The sequence below is a fragment of the Choloepus didactylus genome, chromosome 2 (genome assembly GCF_015220235.1).
Source record: "Choloepus didactylus isolate mChoDid1 chromosome 2, mChoDid1.pri, whole genome shotgun sequence".
NCBI lineage: Eukaryota > Metazoa > Chordata > Mammalia > Pilosa > Megalonychidae > Choloepus > Choloepus didactylus.
This window is the reverse complement of record NC_051308.1, coordinates 159480739-159501879: the sequence shown is the minus strand read 5'-3', so window position 1 is coordinate 159501879 and position 21141 is coordinate 159480739. Positions and strand designations below refer to the sequence as shown.

Below are 21141 nucleotides of genomic sequence, written 5' to 3'. Positions count from 1 at the left end.
GATCGCCTGAACATCGCACCAACCTCGAGCTCCAGCTTCTCTGAACCTCCAACTTTAAACCCCCCACCCTCGTCCATCCCGCAAGCAGCAAGACCCCTGTCGAGCGCCCGGGCGCCACACCAACGCCGAGCTCCAGCCTCGCTGAACCACCGTCAACCCCTTTTTCCCCTCCCCGGCCTCCCCCTTCCCTCATCCCTTAGCGGGCCTCTCCGGTAAGCTTCTTCCTTTAATTAGAAAAGAAGGGGGAGATGCGGGACACTGATTACGTGCTTCAACTTGGCGGGCCTGGGCTGGGGGACCTGATCAGCCCCTGGGGAGGGTGGTGGGCACGGGCGACAGCGCCCTCCGCAGCCCCCCGGGCCTGGGAAAGTGAGGCCGGAGGCAGGCCCCATTTCCTCACCCAAAATACCACTGTTAGGGGAGGCTTGCCGGAGGGAACCGCCTTTTCCCCACCCCCTTATCTTGCCCGGACACTCCCCGTTGCCAGTGCAACTCTCATCACCACCAGTGCGCATACATTGTTGCCAGACACCGTTACCGGAGCAACTCTCGCCCCTTTTCAATCAACCTCCGCGCCCTCTCAGAACCAATCCAAGCCTTTAACCTCTACAGCTACCCCGCCCTCTAAACGCCCGATATAAGCTTGTACTCTCCCCTAATAAACTCTCTTGGCTTCTTCACCCTAAAAGAACCGTGTCCCGCCTGTTCCTTTCTCGCCGCCCTCCATACTTTGCACGCCTACGCCGGGGACCGGGCCCAGTCCCCCGCCTCGCCCTCGCCTCCGGGAAAGAGCCCCCGCCGCCGGTACCCTCCAAGCAATCCTGAGAGCCTAGGATTTGGCAACCGGCCGCCACCTCCCCCCCCCAGACGAGTCAACTGCGACCGCACAATAAATTGACTGATGATTTAATAAATCAGACTTCTGGTTTATTAACCAGCCATGAAATGTCCTTGCAGCAATGGTTGCACTAAGCTTGCTTGAACAGACAAATGGGCACCATCACCTGATCAAATTGACACATAAACCTAACCATCACAACAACTATAAAAATCAAGTATCTAGAAAAAAACTTAAACAAGGACATAAAAGACCTCTACACAGAAAATTATAAAACTTTACTAAAAGAAATCAAAGAGGACCTAATTAAATGGAAAGATATTCCATGTTCACAGATAGGAAGACTAAACTTCATTAAGATGTCAATTCTACCCAATCTTATCCACAGATTCAATGCAATTCTAATCAAAATTCCATTAACCTATTTTTCAGACTTGGAAAAGCTAGTTACCAGATTTATTTGGAAGAGAAAGGGACCCCGAATTGCCAAAAAACATTCTAAAAAAGACTAATGAAGTGGGAGAACTTATACTTTCTAATTTTAAAGCCTACTATAAAGCCACAGTTGTCAAAAGAGCATGGTATTGGCACAAAGACAGACATACTGGTCAATGGAATCAAATTGAGAGTTCGAAAATAGACCCCCAGATCCATTGTCCACTGATTTTTGATAAGGCCCCCAAATCCACTGAACTGGGACAGAACAGTCTCTTCAACAAATGAGGCTAGGAGAATTGGATATCCATATCCAAAAGAAGGAAAGAAGACCCCTATCTCACACTCTATACAAAAATTAACTCAAAGTGGATCAAAGGCTTAAACATAAGACAGCACCATAAAACTCCTAGGAGATAAGGTAGGGAAACATCTTCAAGACCTAGTATTAGGAGGTAGCTTCTTAGACTTTACAGCAAAAGCATGAGACACAAAAGAAAAAAAACAGATAAATGGGAACTCCTCAAAATCAAAAGCTTCTGTACCTCAAAGGACTTTGTCAAAAAGGTGAAGACGCAGCCAATTCAATGGGAGAAAATATTTGAAAACCTATACATCTGATAAGACACTGATATCCAGCATATATAAAGAAATCCTACAACTCAACAACAATAGTATACACAGCCCAAATAGAAAATGGACAAAAGATATGAAAAGTCATTTTTCTAAAGAGGAAATACAAATGGCTTTAAAAACCACATTAAAAAAATGTTCATATTCACTGGCTATTAGGGAAATGCAAAGCAAAACCATAATAAGATATCATCTCACACCAATAAGAATGGCTGCCATTAAACAAACAGGAAACTACAAATGCTGGAGAGAATGTGGAGAAATTGGAACTCTTACTCATTGCTGGTGGGAATGTGAATGGTACAGCTGCTTGTGGAAGATAGTTTAGCAATTCCTCAGAAAACTAGATATCAAGTTACCTTATGATCTGGCAATTTCACTTCTTGATATATACCCATAAGATCTGAAAGCAGTGACACGAACATACATTTGCACAACTATGTTCACAGTGACACTGCTCACCAATTGCCAAGAGCCAAGTGTCCTTCAACACATGAGTGTTAAACAAAATGTGGTATATACATATGATGGACTACTACGCAGCAGTAAGAAGGAATGAGGTCATAAACGTATGGCAATACAGATGAATCTTGAAGACATAATGCTGAGTGAAATACACCAGACACCAAAGGAGAGATATTGTATGTTGCCACTAATATGAACTCCCTGATCAATGTAAAATCAGTGTATTAAAATGTAGACTACAGGGGACCTACAGATGACAGAAGCTAGTGAAGGGGGAATGATTACCTAATATGTACAGACATGTTAATGAGGGTGAACTTAAAAGTATGGGAATGGAGAGGGGTGACGATAGTTCATTAATGGGATTATAAGTCTCAGTGCTGCATTGAAAGTTAACATGATTGAAAGAGGTTGTTTCAAGGTTTGTATCCCACAGATTAGCAGTACAAATATAAGTAAATGCTTGCATGATATACCTCTAATGTGTGACACTGGTACAAAGAGTTAATAACAGAATGGTCTATGGAAAAACTACCCATTACATATTGTAGACTATATTTAACAGGAATACCTTACCAGTACCATACTAATACTAGGGATAAATAACTGGGGACCAAAAAGAGCTTTGGTGTGTTTTCGGTTATGATAATTGTTTAAAACTGAGAATGATGATGACTGTAAAACTAAGTGAAGATGGTGTGAGACACTGATTATTTATCTTGGACAAATATATATTATGTGAAATTAGGAACCCCCTACTTAAAAAGTCAAGCCCTCGATCTTGAGGCTTGCTCTAGTGAAACTTACGGCTGGAGGGGGAGGCTAAGCTTTCCTATAATTATGCCTAAGAAGCACCGCCAGGGAAACTGTTCTAGTTTGCTAATGCTGCTTGAATGCAAAACACCAGAAACGAATTGTTTTTTATAAAGGGGGGTTATTTGGTTACAAAGTTACAGTCTTAAAGCATAAACTGTCCAAAGTAGGGGGGTACCTTCACTGAAGGATGGCCAATGGTGTCTGGAAAATCTCTGTTAGCTGGGAAGGCGTGTGGCTGGCATCTGCTCCGGAGTTCTGGTTTCAAAATGGCTTTCTCCCAGGACATTCCTCTCTAGGCTTTAGCTTCTCTCCAAAATGTCACTGTCAGTTGCTCTTAGGGTGTTTGTCCTCTCTTAGCTTCTCCAGAGCAAAAGTCTGCTTTCAACGGCCGTCTTCAAACTGTCTTTCATCTGCAGCTTCTCTCTCAGCTCCTGTGCATTCTTCAAAGTGTCCCTCTTGGCTGTAGCAAGCTCACTCCTTCTGTCTGAGCTTATATAGTGCTCTAGTAAATTAATCAAGGCCCATGCTGAATGGGCGGGGCCTCACCTCCATGGAAATTATCCAAGCAGAGAAATCACCCACAGTTAGATGGGTCACATCTCCATGGAAACACTCAAAGAATTACAATCTAATCAACACTAACACGTCTGCCCACAGAAGATTACATCAAAGATAATGGCATTTGGGGGCTCATAATACATTCAAACCGGCGCAGAGCCTATTTTGTTGCTCAGATGTGGCCTTTCTCTCTCTAAGCCCAACTCTGCAAATAAATTCATTACCCTCCCCCCTACATGGGACATGAGTCCCAGAGGAGTGAATCTCCCTGGAGACGTGGGAAATGACTCTCAGGAATGAGCCTCGCCCTGGCATCAAGGGATTGAGAATGCCTTTTTGACCAAACGAGGGAAAAGAAAGGTAACAAAATAAGGTTTCGGTGGCTAAGAGATTTCAAATAAGAGTCAAGAGGCTATCCTGGAGGTTACTCTTATGCAAGCTCCAAATAACCACACTATGCCAAGCCCTAACCAACAGTAGTCCCCAAAATACTAAACACCTAGGTCCCTATCTGAGACTCTTTATAAGTTTCACTCTTAAAGTTTACTTTTCAGAAACTTAAAAAAACCCAGAGTGTTGCCAAGTCAGATAAGTCCCAAAACCCAAAGGCAACAGCCTCTCCAAGAACATCAACCAGATGCATCCCCGTTCCCATAATGTCAACACCCCCTTGCAATATGAACAAGCTATGGTCACTGCCCAGATATCCCTGAAGATTGAGACAGTGATCAAACAAGAGAGAGGGGTAGCAACTGACAAGATAGGATTTAACAAAGTATTAAAAATACTGACTCTTTACATAAATAATTTTTTTTAGTTTCTAGAGTACTAGAATAGCCAGAAGGAAATAACTAACATAGTGGAACTGTACCATATAAAATGCTTTGAAATTTGCTCTATAGCTACTTGTTAAATTACACTTTGAAAGTTATCAATTTCTGTATATATATATAATGCTTCACAACAAAGAAATAATTGAAATTGTGGAACTGTAACCCATAACATTCTTTGAAATTTGCTTTGTAACTACTTGTTAAATCATACTTTCAAAGTTACCACTTTTCTGTATATATGTTAGGTTTGACAATAAAAAAATGTAAAAAAAAAATGATAAAATTGAGGAAGACTTGCTTTAATTTACTAAACCTAAACAAGCTTTAATTGGGTTATTATATTCATCTCCTAGCAAGCTGCTTTACATGTCATATTTGACTTGTTTTTTGAAAGTTCATAATACTTTAAAGCAAATGATATGAGAACAGTTATGAATCATGCAACAGGATGAATTTTATTATACACTATTAATTAAAAACTTCTTAAAATAATCTATAAAATTGGCTACTTCCAAAAGAGATTGATTTCCTAAGTGGTGCACAAGAATTATGATTGTGAATTACATCATTTTGTGTTTATTTTTGGTATTTGGAATATTTGCTAAACTACTCTCAGGTTAACACTTCCAGAAATTAAAATGTAAACTGATTCCAGGAATTCAAGCCAAGACTTAGATCATCAAGTAAAAATAGCTAGCAGTGAAATTACAGTACCAGTTATATTTGTATGAGGTGCTATTCACACCCAGATCAGAGAAAATTGGGAACACACAGTACATACTGAATTCACTAAAAGCTTTTTCCTTTAGAGATGAACAGGAGGAAGAAAGTGCAGAGAGAAAATCCTACAAATGTCTTCCTAATCAATGTGGAGCATCTCTTTTTAAAGTCCTGATTTCAATTTGGATATGTCAGTTTTGATACATGGGCAGCATGTCCAAGTAGACATCCCAGGAAGCAGTTGGAAATTAAAAGAAAATTAGTAACCAAAAAGAATAAGAGTTTTATTATCCAAGAACTCTTAGTTCAGTTTCCCCCAGAAACAAAATCTAATACAATGATTCAGTACAGGTAGTTTATCTTAGGAAGTGCAGGAAATACCAGTTGGGGAGTAGAGACGCAAAACAGGGAAGGGAAGGCAGTTGATGGAGGGTGTGTTCCCATCCAGCTTGGGTGGCTGAAGCTTAATCCACTAGGAAACTCTGGCAACCAATGTAAAACACAACTGCTTCAGAGTAACCCAATATTGGTAGAGGGCTGCTGTGGGGTGGGGGTGGTTATTAATTCCATGGCACACACTATCCACTTGGGGGCAGAACGGGAAAAAAGAATTGGGATGGACCTGCAATACCAAAGCTTTCAGAAAAGCCCTCGAAAAGCCCTCAGACAAAGATCTGCAGATACTAATAAGAAGTTGAAATTAGGAGAGCATAATGAAGTGGTTAAGGTACCAAGGATATGGGAAGGGCACTGAGGGCATCTGCTCAACAACTATCCCCAAATTACATTATTTTTGCCCAAGGTTTCAACTATCACTTACCTGACGATGGATCTATTCCAGACATGGCCCAACACACCACCTAAGATGTTCCAGCTATCATACAAAAAGGGGTCAAAAATCAGTACTGGTTCTTAGCAACGCTTGGGATTCAGTTTTCATAATGGAGGACTTAGGCATAATAATCAAGTTTGGGTGAGTAGTGCTAAGAGATCTGTTTTTGGACAGTAAGTACACCATCATTGTTTTTATTGTTTATTTGTTTTATTTGTAGAGCAGGTATCCTATATTTACTCAGATTCTTTAATTGGGATAATTTTGAGGCAAATGATGGGGAATGGTTGTATGTGGTTCACATTCCCAGGATATCTTTCAGTGTCGCACTGCTGGGAACTTCCACTTCTCTGCCAACTATACTGTAATTGTTCGAGTTTGCTAAGACTCTTGGTTCTGTAATGTATCTTTGACTGCTTCTTCTGGACTCTCCCATTTTGTGGTCCCTTCAGACTTATCTTCTAGCTTCTTGGCACATAGTCCTTAGTTCTCCCTGCTTCAAAGGTGTTGGTGCCTCTGTTATCTCTAGTAATAAACTTACTCCAGTCCCCCTGCCTTGTAAAAACTCACCAAGAATCCCAGACATTCTAAAAGGAGAAGGTAAGAGGCACACTAGAGGAAGAGAAATGATAAGAAGGGATTTGGACCATGTACCTCTAGTTCCTAACTAGCCCAAACCCTAGATCCATATTGCCAAAGCCTCCCTTTTATGAATTCCTCAGACATTTCAATGGTATTTTCCATCTCAAAACTTCAGCCATCCCAATAAGGTCATATGTCTACCTAAAGAACTTTACAAGAATGTTCACAGCAGCATTATTAATAATTACTCAAAGCCAGAAATACCCCAAATATCAATTAAGGGTAAGATGAAGAAATAAATTGTAGTATAGTCAAACAATGGAGAATGATGAAGCAAAAAAATGAATGAATAGCTATTCACAACACCACAATGACTATAAGCCTAATGATGACTAAAGGTAACAAGGCACGAAAGAGTATATCTGTAAGATTTTATTTATATGAGGTTCAAGAACGAGCAAAACTAAATCTCAAATGACAGAAGTCAGAATAAAGGCTACCTCTAGGCAAGACTGAGGATAACTGATAGGGAAAAGGCAGGACGGAGCCTTCTGAGGTAACAGAAATGTTCAAGATCTTGACCTGTTACACAAGTGTATACATATGTAAAAACCCACGAAGCTACACCCTTAAGATTTGTGCAGTTCTTTTCATATTATTAAAAAAGTAATGATATACAGTCGTGAGAGTGATGGGAGGAAAATGGAAAGAATCCAGGGTCAGGGAAGACAAATATGATTGAAAGATAAAAGCACAACACCTTACACAGCACAGAATTGTATGCTAATATCTAACAACAAGAAGGCTTGTTTTCCTTAGTATCATTTTAACACATCTCAAGCACTCTAATAAAAGGGAATGTAAAATGAGCATAAATACATATAATACTATGTTTATATGGAAAAGTTTTTCAAAAGGATGCAGTTAAAAAGATTTCAAATGGAGTCAGGTGGTCATTCTGGAGGTCACTCTTATGCAAGCTTCAGCCAGATAGTACAGAATGCCGCAGTATGTAAGCCCCAAACAACAGTATTCCAGAAAACCTTAAAGAAAACCCAGGGATCTCTCTAAGATTATAAAAGTTTTACTTATTAAGTTTATTTTCCAGGAACTTAATACCTCCAGATTGTTCCTATGCCAGCTGTGCTGATTCGAATCTGTTATGTACCCCATAAAAGACCATGTTCTTTCCATCCACTCTTGTGGGGGCAGACCTCTCATGGGTGGGATCTTTTGATTAGGTTGTTTCCATGGAGATGTGACCCCACCCATTCAAGGTGGGTTTATTTAGTTTACTGGAGTCCTTAAGAGAGCTCAGAGCCGACACAGACCCAGATGCTTGGAGATGCAGACAGAAAGATGTTTGGAGTTGCTAAGCTAAGAGATGAAGCCCACAGTTTGTCCAAGAGAAGCTAAGTGATGCTTAAAGAGAAAGCCACTGGAATCCAAAGCTGAGAGCAACACAACCCAAGAGCAAAGGACCAGCAGATGCCAGCCACGTGCCTTCCCAGCTGACAGAGGTGTTCCAGACACCATTGGCCTTTCTTCAGTGAATGTATCTTCTTGTTGATGCTTTAATTTGGACACTTTCATGGCCTTAGAACTGTAAATAAATCCCCATTGAAAAAGCCAATCCATTTCTGGTATATTGCATTTCAGCAGCTTTGGCAAACCAAAACTCCAGATAAGCCCTGAAACTTAGAGATACCAGTCTCTCCCAAAACATCAACCCGTTGCATTCCCCTACCACATAATGTTGACACTACCTTTCAACATGAAAAAGTTAGAATGGTCATTGCCCAGATATCTCTGAAGATTGAGAGACTGATCAAATGAGAGGGAAGAGGTTTTTTTTTTTTATAAATTCAGCTTTATTGAAATATATTCACATACCATACAATCATCCATACCATACAATCATCCATGGTGTACAATCAACTGTTCACAGTACCATCATATAGTTACGCATTCATCACCATAATCTACTTCTGAACATTTTCATTACATCAGAAAGAATTAGAATAAGAATAAAAAATAAAACTAAAAAAACACCCAAATCATCCCCTCCATCCCACCCTATTTTTCATTCAGTTTTTGTCCCCATTTTTCTACTCATCCATCCATACACTACATAAAGGGAGTGTGATCCACAAGGTTCTCACAATCACACTGTCACCCCTTGTAATCTACATTGTTATACAATTGTCTTCAGGAGTCCAGACTACTGGTTGGAGTTTGATAGTTTCAGGTATTTACTGCTAGCTATTCCAATACTTTAAAACCTAAGAGGTGTTATCTATATAGTGCATAAGAATGTCCACCAGAGTGACCTCTCGACTCCATTTGAAATCTCTCAGCCACTGAAACTTTCTTTTGTTTCATTTTGCATCCCCCTGAGAGGGAAGAGTTTTAACAGAGAAGTTAGGATTTAACAAATGATTGTGACTACTGAATCATTATATAGATATTTCTTTTTAGTTTCTAGTGTATTAGAACAGCCAGAAGGAAATACCTGAAATTGTGGAACTGTAAACCATACCATACATTAAAATTTGTAACTACTTATTAAAGTGTATTTTGAAATTTATCACCTTTCTGTTACATTTACAATAAAAAATTAAAAAAAAAAAACTTGCAGCTATCTGGTGGGGATGTAAAATGGTAAAGGCACTGTGAAGACAGTTTAGGGGTTCCTCAGAAAGCTAAGTATAGAGCTGCCCTACGATCCGGCAATCCTGTTACTCAGTATATACCGAGAAGAACTGAAAGCAGGGATGCGAACAAACATTTGCATACCAATGTTCATAGTGGCACTGTTCACAATTGCCAAAAGATGGAAACAACCCAAGTGTCCATAAAATTAAGAGGAGATAAACAAAATGTACAATATACATGTGATGGAATATTATTCAGCAGCAAGAAGGAATGAGGTCCTGAAGCACACAACAACATGGATGAAACCTGAGGACATTATGCTGAATGAAATAGACACAGAAGGACAAATATTGCATGAGTTTACTAATATGAACTAATTATAATCTGTAAACTCACAGACAGAGAATCTAGAATATAGGTTACCAGGAGATAGAATGAGGCTAGAGAATGGGGAGCGGCTGCTTAAGACATGCAGAATTTTTAACTAGGTTGAATTTAAATATATGGAAATGGATAGAGGTGATGGTAGCAGGTTATTGTTAGCATAATTAACCATGCTGAATGGTGTATGAATGTGGTTGACAGGGGAAATTCAGTCATGTATGTCACCAGAAGGAAAGCCAGAGGTTAAAACACAGTCACCAGAAGGAAAGCCAGAGGTTAAAACACAGGACTGTATAACACAGTAAATCTTGTGATGGACAATGACTGTGATTAACAGTACAAGCATCAAAAATTTCTTCCCTAAACTGGAACAAATGTGAAAAACTATTACAAGGAGTTAATAATAAAGTGGTATATGGGAAAAAACACACCTATTGCAAACTATGGACTACAGTTAACAGTAATATCTTAATATCCTTTCATCAACAGTAACAAATGTACCACACCAATGATAGTGGGCATAAGGGATATGGGCTGTTTTTAGTTTTCTCTTTTTTTTTTTTTTTTTTTTTGGAGTAATGAAAATAATCTAAAATCGATTGTGGTGATACACAACTATGTGATGACACTGTGAGCCACTGTATATTTTGGGTGGATTGTATGGTGTGTGAATAGATCTCAATAAAACTGCATTTTTAAAAAAAAGGATGTGAGACTTTGGTGCTATGGTCATGGTAGGGGGGACAGCAGTGCTGAGGCAGAACAGACTGGGCACCAAGGTGCAGGATTTCTATAATTAACCTGATGCATCTTTTGATGAAATGGACAGAACCCTGACTGTTCAGCAGTATATTCAACAGATCATAAGGGCAAAATGCTTCAATACTGACAAAATTCTTGAACCGCCTGAAGGACAAGATGAAGGTGTATGGAAGTATGCAGTTCTGCCTTGAGCTAAATGGACTTGCTGTCAAACTTCAGAGTGAGTGCTATCCAGATACATGTACTCAGACGACAGCAGCGGAACAACGGATTTTTCTTTGTGCAGCTCATAAAACTCCAAGAGCATCCTGCCACTGACTACACTAGGCACACACTTGATGGTGCTGCATGTCTCCCGAATAGCAATAAATATTTTTCCAGCAGAGTTAGCATAAAGGAAATCATCTGTAGCAAAACTAGATCAGTATGCCATAGATTTACAGAATATTTTCACATGCTTATTTTCATCACAGGCAGATATTTGATGAATATGAAAATGAAACATTTTTGTGTCATTGGTTTACTAAAGTTGTGACAATATATAATTTGATGTCCAAGGATAACTTATACTGATTTTAGAAGAAGAAGCACAGAATTCAGTTTCTGGAGAAAGTAAAGCATGAAGGGAATCAGAAAAATGTACTGAACATAAGTAACATTAATTATGTACTGTATATATGTCACTTTAGACACATCAATTATGTGTCCATATTATAGCTTTTTTGTTTAGTATAGGTGTTTATATGTTGTTAGTAGCTTTTTAAAATGGGAAATACTTTTAAAGCTATTCTAAGCTGTCTATTCACCAGTTTGGCACTCACGGTTTTTAAGTAAGATTAGTATTATCTCTTTATGATGCCTATTAATAAAAGAATTTAGTTTGGTTAAAAAAAAAGGATGCAATTAATTTTCATAAAGAAATGAAAAGAAAAATAGAGTAAGAGGGAAAAGAGAAAAGGAGGAAGACAGTTTGAGGCAGTTTGTCTTCAAAAGATATCAGGCCAGCATTTTCAAAGTCATATAGGAATACATGATTGCATTAGCCTCTACAAAATATATTTAGTCATTAATCCTAAGTGAATCACAGTCTCTGACCATGCCATCCCAAAATCTGTGTGATACATTCTAGATTTCAACTTTCAATCACAAGAGATTCTTACATTCCACAATGTCAGAGGAGATAATCTGAGGATAACAGCAGAATGAGACTACTTGGCAGATAATCGTACTGACAATATATGACTGTCTTCCTAAGATACAACTCAATGATTTAGATATGTATTACCAATTCTATTCTTACAATCCTGGTGGATAATTACTAGTATGAATTTTATCATATTGGAATCCTTTGAAAACAAATGATCCTTCATTCAAAGGCTATCCTTCCACATTCAGAAAATATCCCTACGTTCTCTACATGTATCCTCAAAACTGTTCCAGTGCTATTGATTGAACTTAATCTTCTGTTTACAAAAGCTACCAATGGAAAGGATTAAGCATTTCTTTGGGCTTACAATTCTTCAATTTTCACAATATCCATAATATTGGAGCTATTTTCCCCTTCAGGAAAAAGACACTTCAATTTTAAACACTCAATTGCAACCTAAAAGTGCATTACAATTTACAAATCCATTTCTTGGACACAAGTAACTATCTTTTGTTTTGCTACTTGAATATATACTAAGTGTAAGGAATACATATATCTATGAAAAAAAGTTAATGCTTTCTCAATTATCATTATAAAAACTTTTGCTAAAAACTACACAAATTAAAGACCATGACAATAAGCCAATTCATTTTTAAATGCCAAGAAAACAATAAACTATATATTTGAAATTAATATTTGAAATGTTCCTTTAAAAGCAGTTATTTTGGAAAATTCATATTGAAAAATAAATTCAATAAATAAATAACCTTTCTAAGACCAAACTCACAAAAGCACATCAGCAGACTACTAAATGTATCTATTTAATGCAATGGAAAAATATGGACCTTGTTAAAAACTTAAAAACTATGCTTGTCATCATGACATTAAGCTTAGTAGATTTTGGTGTCAAGTGAATGACAATATGGCAGAAGCATCTGTAGGTTAATGCTCACTTTTTTATACTGGAAAAGAGATATCAGGCATGATACTACTATATAATATCAATGTATTTCTGCTACAACTAAGATTATTATATGTCTGAAGTAGTTATCTCTGTCAAATTGATCTGCTGTATCTGCCCTCTAAGTCATTGTTTAAGGTTCAAGTTTTAATCTGAAATATTTCTTCAAGGAGCCAATCTACATCTAAGACAATTTTACAAATCATTGACATAATTACAAGTGTAACTAAGCTCCTGATGATAAAAGTAGCCATTTTCCTCTCTAGTAAGCAGAGGTCTCCCTTTTACCTCAGCCATAAACTATTCTACTATTTGAAAGAATAACAAAATTAAGTATAGTGTTTACTAAATGATATGAAATATGCTTAGAACAGTACCTTATACACAATAAGCACTATATAAAAGGGTTAGTTATTAATACCATTATTAATATTCAAGGGAACCAGACATGTATCAAATGTTCCACACATTACCCTAAGGCTTTAAAATCAGGTATTTCAACATAGATTGAATTAGAGGAGCTTTAAAACTTTGCTGATGACCAAGTCCCAGTCCTAAACAGTCAAATTTAATTGGTCTGGGGTACAATGTGGGCATAGGGATTTGTTAAAACTCCCCAAGTGTTTGAAATGCACAGCCAAATTCTGGAATGACTGCTTTAAATAATGCTTTATCTCATTTAATCCTCATAGATTGTTTTATTAATTCCAATTTACAGATGAGGAAACTGACACTTAGAAAGACTAAGTAATCTGTTGAACATTTGAATGAATGTTCAACTCTCAAAATTGAAATCTTTGCACTATACCCTGCTGACTTCTGAGCTGCAAATATGTCAAAGCCTTCAAGTCTTTCAAAGCAACTGTTCATTAAAATCTTGAAACACTGCTGAGAAAAAGCCAAATAGTTCCTTTGCAAATTTGCATATTTGGTATAAAAGGGGCCTCCCTGTGAATTCTGGACTCTGGTACAGGGTTTTTGTTTGGTTTTGTTCTGTTTTTAAATACAGACCATGACTCACAGAAGGTCATGAAATCATTTTGTTGAGAATAGAACAGAACAGAACAGAACAGAATAGAATAGAATAAGAGTAGAGTAGAACAGAACAGAATAGAATAGAACAGAATAGAACAGATGGAAATAATACAGTGCCAGAATGAATTACATGTAATAGGAAAAGTATTAACTGTAAGTAATGTTTCTTGAAATTTTTCCAGTTTGTCTGTGTGTGTACGCACTTGTGTACACACATGTGTATAACAGATCAAGATGTAAATCACATTTCTTACCACAGTTTGCAGTCGAAGTAAGTATGGAAAATATTCTAGATAGATGCAAAAAGCACAAGAAGAAAAGACAACCCTGAAAATGTCAACCATTTTCAAACTTCCATACATTTGTGTTTTCCTCTAATCCTGGAATATCTTCTTTCTCTACCCAGCATTCGAGCCCAGCTTAATTGCCCCTCTCTTCCTTCTTTCTGCCAGGCACAATGAACTGTTCTTCAGTGCATCACACTGTTATAACAACTACCTCATTTTGTCTTATATTTTAAAGTATTTAAAGTTCTTTAATGGAAAAAATGGACATCTTTCTGAGCAATATGAACAAAACAGAGTCTGATACATAGTAAAACAGAATTTTTTTAAATTTTGTACAGCATCTCTCCATTATTTCATACAAAAAAAGTTGGTGATATAAAACATAAGTTATTAAGAATGAACTACATCTTTCATTTTTCTGAAGAATCACAAATTAACACTAGATTTATTTTGATAGCTGGTTTATCCACAGCTAGTCTGGATGATACTCTTCTCCACCAAAGATTACATCAAATAAGAAGGAAGACAAACATTGAGTAGCTTTAACTGGATTAGCCTACATTGTATTTACCAGTCATTCACTTGAAACCAAATCTGCCAAGCCAAATATTACAATGACAAGAACATTTATTTGTTTAACAAGGGCTGTTATTTTTCCATTGCATTAAGTAGATACATTTAGTAGTCTGCTGGTATGCTTTTTGTGCTGCTGTTTGTTTTGACTTCACTCATAGAGAGCTTCTTTATTTATTGAAATTATTTTTCAATATGATTTTTCCATAATAACTGCTTTCAAAAGAAAGTCTCAAGAAATTATTCATCTTTATTATATAATTTATAAGTTTTCTCGGCATTTAAATATGAATTTATTTATTCTTGTGTTCATGAGTTCTGAGTTCATTAGGTACTCTTAAATAAGTATTGAAATAATGAATGAATTAAAAGTTAAGGTAATATCCTAGCCCCCATAACTTTTTTGAAATTATAAGTAATTAATTTGATAACATAACCATATGTCTTTAATATAATTTCCATTTTTGATACTACCAGATTAGAATAGCTCCTATCCATTTTAGTATCAAATACTTTTCTAATTCCTGTTTTCATACTTGCTTTTAATCCAGAAGACATTTATTGAAAACTTACAAAATGAAATACATTAAACAAGCTGTGGTTTTGTTTCTATTTTACGAATAGTAACGGGGAAAAAATAATTAAAATGCTAACTAAAAAGGAAATAAATAACCAATGATTCTTTCCTGATCTTGACTTCTTAACTCAATCAAACTCTTTTTATCATCTATTTTTATATATTTGTATATACACACACACACCCAGGCATTTTATGAAGTATTTTCCATTTCTTAACTTTGTTGAAATATTGGAATTTTTTGATTACACAACTGAAATATATATACTATTTTAACACTTTATATCCCTGAACTCAGAAGTCCTCAATTTTCATAGTGATCTGCATAATTATGATATTCAATAGGTATCACTGACCAATAATATACATGAAGTACATACGAATTTAGATAAAATGAGAACTAAAATTTACTTAGCATTGGAAGAAAATAATTTAAAATTATAACAGCAAAGAAATAAGAATTAAAACTGGAAGAATTCCTGAAAGTATGCACACACTGCTCCATAAAAAAGAAAACTATTTCAGAATTCCACATGAAAAATTCTACCAATCTCTCTACAAAGTTAACCTTCAAAATTTCCAGTTACAAATGTATGAAATCTTAAAATGTGAAAAAAAAAAATCAGATGCCATTTTTTGTGTCAAGTTTTGGGCCCAAATCAAATGGCTTTATGACCTACTTTATACAGCTCCATTGAAATCTACGGGCCCAGCTATTAGACTGAACAGTCAGCCTCAGCTGGAGCTGCCTGGCAGATAGCATCGCTGACTCATTTCAGGGAGAGACAGTCTGCAGCATCCACAGTTTTTATGATGTCCAAAGAAGGTAAGGAACTGGCCATAAGCCAAGTACTTCTTCTTGAAGCACAGAGAGAAGGACCAAAAGCATACAAAGTTCAAGGCTTGCTATATTTGAATTCCAATTTAAATTCAGCTCCTTTTGGCCAGAAAAAGGAAAGGAATGCACAAATAATAATTTGCAAAGCTATAATGTGATTCCAAGATCGGACCGTTTTAGGTATGGTTTTGGAATAAAGCAGTGTTTTCCTTATTCATTTAATGCCATTGACAAGATTTATGTAACTTTTTTCACGTATACTATACTAACATGTACTTTGAATATAATTCCCCTCTGGGTAGCCCATAACAAAATAATGAATTTCCTATTTTCCTCATTTAAGTATGTTACGTTTTATATGACAACTATCTCACCTACCAAATATAACAACAAAAAATCACAGAGCTAAAATAACTAGCCTCCATCCATTATGGAATCTGAGGCAGCTGCTTACATAGACCAGCAGAATAAAAATAATGCAGACACCAGTCAGAAAGCAAAACTGAGTTACAAATGTGCCTAGAGGACTGTATGAACCAGGGAATCTTTTATTCTTTGGCTTTCCAGTCCATTTATCTGGCTCCTCACAAACAGACAAGAAATCATGAATTACAGGGCACCACCTAACAAAGGGATCCTTAACCCAAACTGTATCCAAAACTCAAATACTACAGATAAATTATAGTCACTTAAAAAGAAAGATCATCCCTCTCAATCATCCTCTAGAATGGCATATTCAAGATTTTACATATTATGAGAAGTGATCTTTGTCAAAAATCAAACAGTCATCTTGTTTTCCTCCGAGAAACTACAAATTTCAACCACAAAAACAAGGCTCAAAAATGGCACCAAATCTAATATTTAAATATCTCTATAACTCAGAGGAAACTATGCATCATTTTTTAAGGATCAGCTTAAATAAAAATTATAACAGAAGGCTTTCCAGAAAAGGAAGACGTGTCTTGGCATCTGGGTAAGGAGAATGAAATCATTGATTGAAAACCTGAAACTTTAATCTGATAATGAGAAAAATGGAAATTACTTTCATTAAAGATTTGGTTATGTTAGCAAATTAGTTACTTATCATAATGAGAGCTAGGATATAAACTTGACTTTTAAATTCATTCACTAGTTCATCACATATTTTAGAGTGGCTAATGAACTTAGAACCCATGACCATGACTTCCCACTGAATTATTTTGTGTAGGAGGGATCTGGGTCCTTCTTTCTTTTGTGAACCCTCTGAAGCAGAGAGAAGACCATGCTCTATCAGCAGATGCCTGCAGAAAACACAGTGAATCTGACTTAGCCTTCTGTGGGTAGCCCTGGATGGCTTTTTTTTCCCCCACAACTTCAGCTATTTCCATTATTGGAAAATGTAACATACATATAGAAAAGTGTTAGCTTTTGATGTACAGCTCAACAAGCAGTTATATTGGTAATTTCAAAAACTGTTATGGGTTACAGTGCCACAGTTTCAGTTCTTTCCTTATTATGCAATATAGGGTATATACAGAAAGGTGAAGACTTTCAAAGTACAACTCAACTAGTGCATTTCACTCAAATAGGTGGAAAGAGGCAAACGACATGGTGAAACTGTAGCCTATAATATCCTTTGAAATTTGCTCATAGTCATATCTGACCATTTCCATACCATTAAGTTCACCCTCATTGTCATATCTGTACATATTAGATTATCATTCCCCCTTGACTGGCTTCTGTCTATCTCTAGGTCCCCTAGATCTACATTATAAGACACTTATTTAACATTTTTCACAGAGCTCACATTAGTGGTAACATACAATATCCCTCCTTTTGTGTGGCTTATTTCACTAAGCATTATGTCTTCAAGGTTCATCCACGTTGTCATATGTTTCATGAACTCGTTCCTTTTTACTGATGCGTAGTATTCTATCTTCTGAATATTCCATTTTGTTTATCCACTTATCTGTTGAAGGACATTTGGATCATTTCCATCTCTTGGCAATTGTGAACAATGCTGCTATGAACATCGGTGTGCAAATATCTGTTCATGTCACTGCTTTCAGAACTTCTGGGTGTATATTGAGAAGTGCAATTGATGGATCATAGGTTAACTCAATATCTAGTTTTCTGAGGAACCGCCAAACTGTCTTTCAGAGTGGCTGAACCATTATACAGTCACACCAACAATAAGTAAGATTTCCAATTTCTCCACATCCTCTCCAGCATTTGCAGTTTCCTGTTTGTTTAATGGCAGCCATTCTTATTGGTGTGAGATGATATCTCATTGTCGTCTTGATTTGCATCTCCCTAATAGCTACTGAATATGAATTTTTCACGTATTTTTAGCCATTTGTATTTCCTCCTCAGAGAAATGTCTTTTCATATCTTTTGCCCATTTTATAATTGAGCTGTTTGTACTATTGTCATCGAATTATAGGATTTCTTTATATATGCAAGATATCAGTCTCTTATCAGATACATACTTTCCAAATATTTTCTCCCATTGTGTTGGCTGCCTCTTCACCTTTTTGACAAATTCCTTTGAGGTACAGAAGCTTTTGATTTTGAGAGTTCCCATTTATCTATTTTTTTTTCTTTCCTTGCTTGTGCTTTGGGTGTAAGGTCTAAGAAGTGACCTCCTAATACTAGGTCTTGAAGATGTTTCCCTACATTACCTTCTAAGAGTTTTATCGTACTGTCTCTTATATTGAGGTCTTTGATCTACTTTCAGTTAATTTTTGTATAGCGTGTGATGTAGGGGTCCTCTTTCATTCTTTTGAATAAGGATATCCAATTCTCCCAGCCCCATTTGTTGAAGAGACTGTTCTGTCCCAGTTCAGTGGATTTGGAGGCCTTATCAAAGATCAGTCAACCCTAGATCTGGCGATCTATTTCTGAATTTTCAGTTCAATTCCATTGATCAATGCCATGCTGTTTTTATTACTGTGGCTTTATAGTAGGTTTCAATATCAGAAAGTGTAAGTCCTCCCACTTCATTTTTCTTTTTTAGAATGTTTTTAGCAATTTGAGGCCTCTTTCCCTTCCAAATAAATTCGATAACTAGCTTTTCCAAGTCTGCAAAGTAAGCTATTGGAATTTGGATTGGAATTGCATTGAATCTGTAGATCAGTTTGGGTAGGATTGACAACTTAATGAAGTTTAGCATTCCTATCCATGAACATAGAATATCTTTCCATCTCTTTAGGTATCCTTTTATTTCTTTTAGTAAAGTTATGTAATTTTCTGTGTAGTGGTCTTTTACTTCCTTGGTTAAGTTTATTCCTAGGTACCTGATTTTTTTTTAGTTGCTACTGTGAATGGAATCTTTTTCTTGAGTGTCTCTTCAGTTAGGTCATTTCTAGTTTATAGGAACCTTACTGACTTACGTGCTTTAATCTTGTAACCCGCCACTTTGCTCAATTTGTTTATTAGCTCAAGTAGCTGTGTCATTGATTTCTCCAGGTTTTCCATTTGGATGCCTTTTATTTCTTTGTCTTGCCAGATTGCTCTGGCTAGAACTTCTAGCACAGTGTTGAATAACAGTGGTGACAGAAGGCATCCTTGTCTTATTCCTGTTCATAGAAGGAAGGCTTTCAGTCTCTCAACATTGAGTACTATGCTGGCTGTGGGTTTTTCATATATGCCCCTTATCATATTGAGGAAGTTTCCTTCAATCTCTACCTTTTGAAGTGTTTTTATCAAAAAAGGATGCAGAATTTTGTCAAATGCTCTTTCAACATCTATTGAGATAATCATTTAATTTTTCACCTTTGATTTGTTAATGTGTTATATTACATTGTTTGATTTTATTTCAACCATCCTTGCATGCCTGAGGTGAACCCCACTTGGTCATGGTGTATGATTTCTTTAATGTGTCTTTGGATTCGATTTGCAAGTATTTCGTTGAGAATTGTTGCATCTATATTCATTAGGGAGACTGGCCTGTAGTTTTTCTTTCTTTTAGCATCTTTATCTGGTTTTGGTATTAGAGTGAGGTTGGCTTCATAAAATGAGTTAGGTAGTGGTCCATTTTCTTCTATTTTTGAAAGAGTTTGAGTAGGAATGGTGTCAGTTCTTTTTGGAAAGTTTGGTAGAATTCCCCTGTGAAGCCATCTGGCCCTGGGCTTTTATTTGCAGGAAGCTTTTTGATGACTATTGGATCTCTTTATTTGTGATTGGTTAGTTGAGGTCTTCTATTTCTTCTCTGGTCAGTCTAGGTTATTCATGTGTTTCCAGGAAATTATCCATTTCCACTAAATTGTCTAGTTTGTTGGCATACAGTTGTTTATAGTATCCTCTTATTTTTTTTTTTTTTTTAATTTCTTTGGGATCCACAGTAATGCCCCTCTCTCATTTATTGTTTTGTCTTTTTAGGTCTTCTCTCTTTTTTACTTTGTCAGTCTAGCTAAGGATCTATCAATCTTGTTGACCCTCAACTTTTACTAAGTGAGAATTTACTAAATCCCAACAATTTTGCTTTCTCTTTCCCTTGTTAGAGACTTGACTGATAGTTGAAAAACACTCTAGGAAAAATATTTTGTTCTGAAGAAAAAAATTTATACTTCCCTATTGTTTGTTCATAAATAGACCATGCTTGCCAAGATGGGCATTTGGAGCCATGTTCCATGCCATAAATGCAGGTATCCATCACTCAATCTTCTGTGGGTTACAGCAAACCCAAAACTGCCTTTGGAGGAAGTTTTAAAACCTGTGTAGGATCACACCTTTAGCCCGCTTTTGTGCAGAGGTGCTGTGCCAGTTTGAATGTATTATGTCCCCCAGAAAAAGCCATATTCTTTGATGCAATCTTGTGGGGCAGACAGAATAGTGCGGAATTAAGTTGGAACGTTTGAATTAGGTTGTTTGCATGGAGATGCACCCCACCCAACTGTGGATGATAACTGATGGGATATTTCCATGGAGGTGTGGCCCCACCCATTGAGGGTAGGCCTTGATCAGTGGAGCCATATAAATGTGCTGACTCAAAGAGACTGAAGGAGTGCAGCTGTGAGTGACGTTTTGAAGAAGAGCAAGCTTGCTAGAGAAGAATGTCCTGGGAGAAAGCCATTTTGAAATCAGAACTTTGGAGCAGACGCCAACCACATGCCTTCCCAGCTAACAGAGGTTTTCTGGACGCCATTTGCCATCCTCCAGTGAAGGTACCTGATTACTGATGTGTTATGTTGGACACTTTATGGCCTTAAGCCTGTAACTGTGTAGCCAAA

The 21141-nt window shown here is 36.9% G+C and overlaps 1 protein-coding gene and 1 pseudogene across 14 annotated transcripts in view; one reads left to right on the top strand and one right to left on the bottom strand.

Annotated features, from left to right (window-relative positions):
- TTLL7 (tubulin tyrosine ligase like 7) overlaps window positions 1-21141 on the bottom strand; it is a 197490-nt gene that overhangs the window by 158753 nt on the left and 17596 nt on the right. The window lies entirely within an intron of this gene.
- Window positions 10477-11136, top strand: LOC119527118 (annotated as a pseudogene).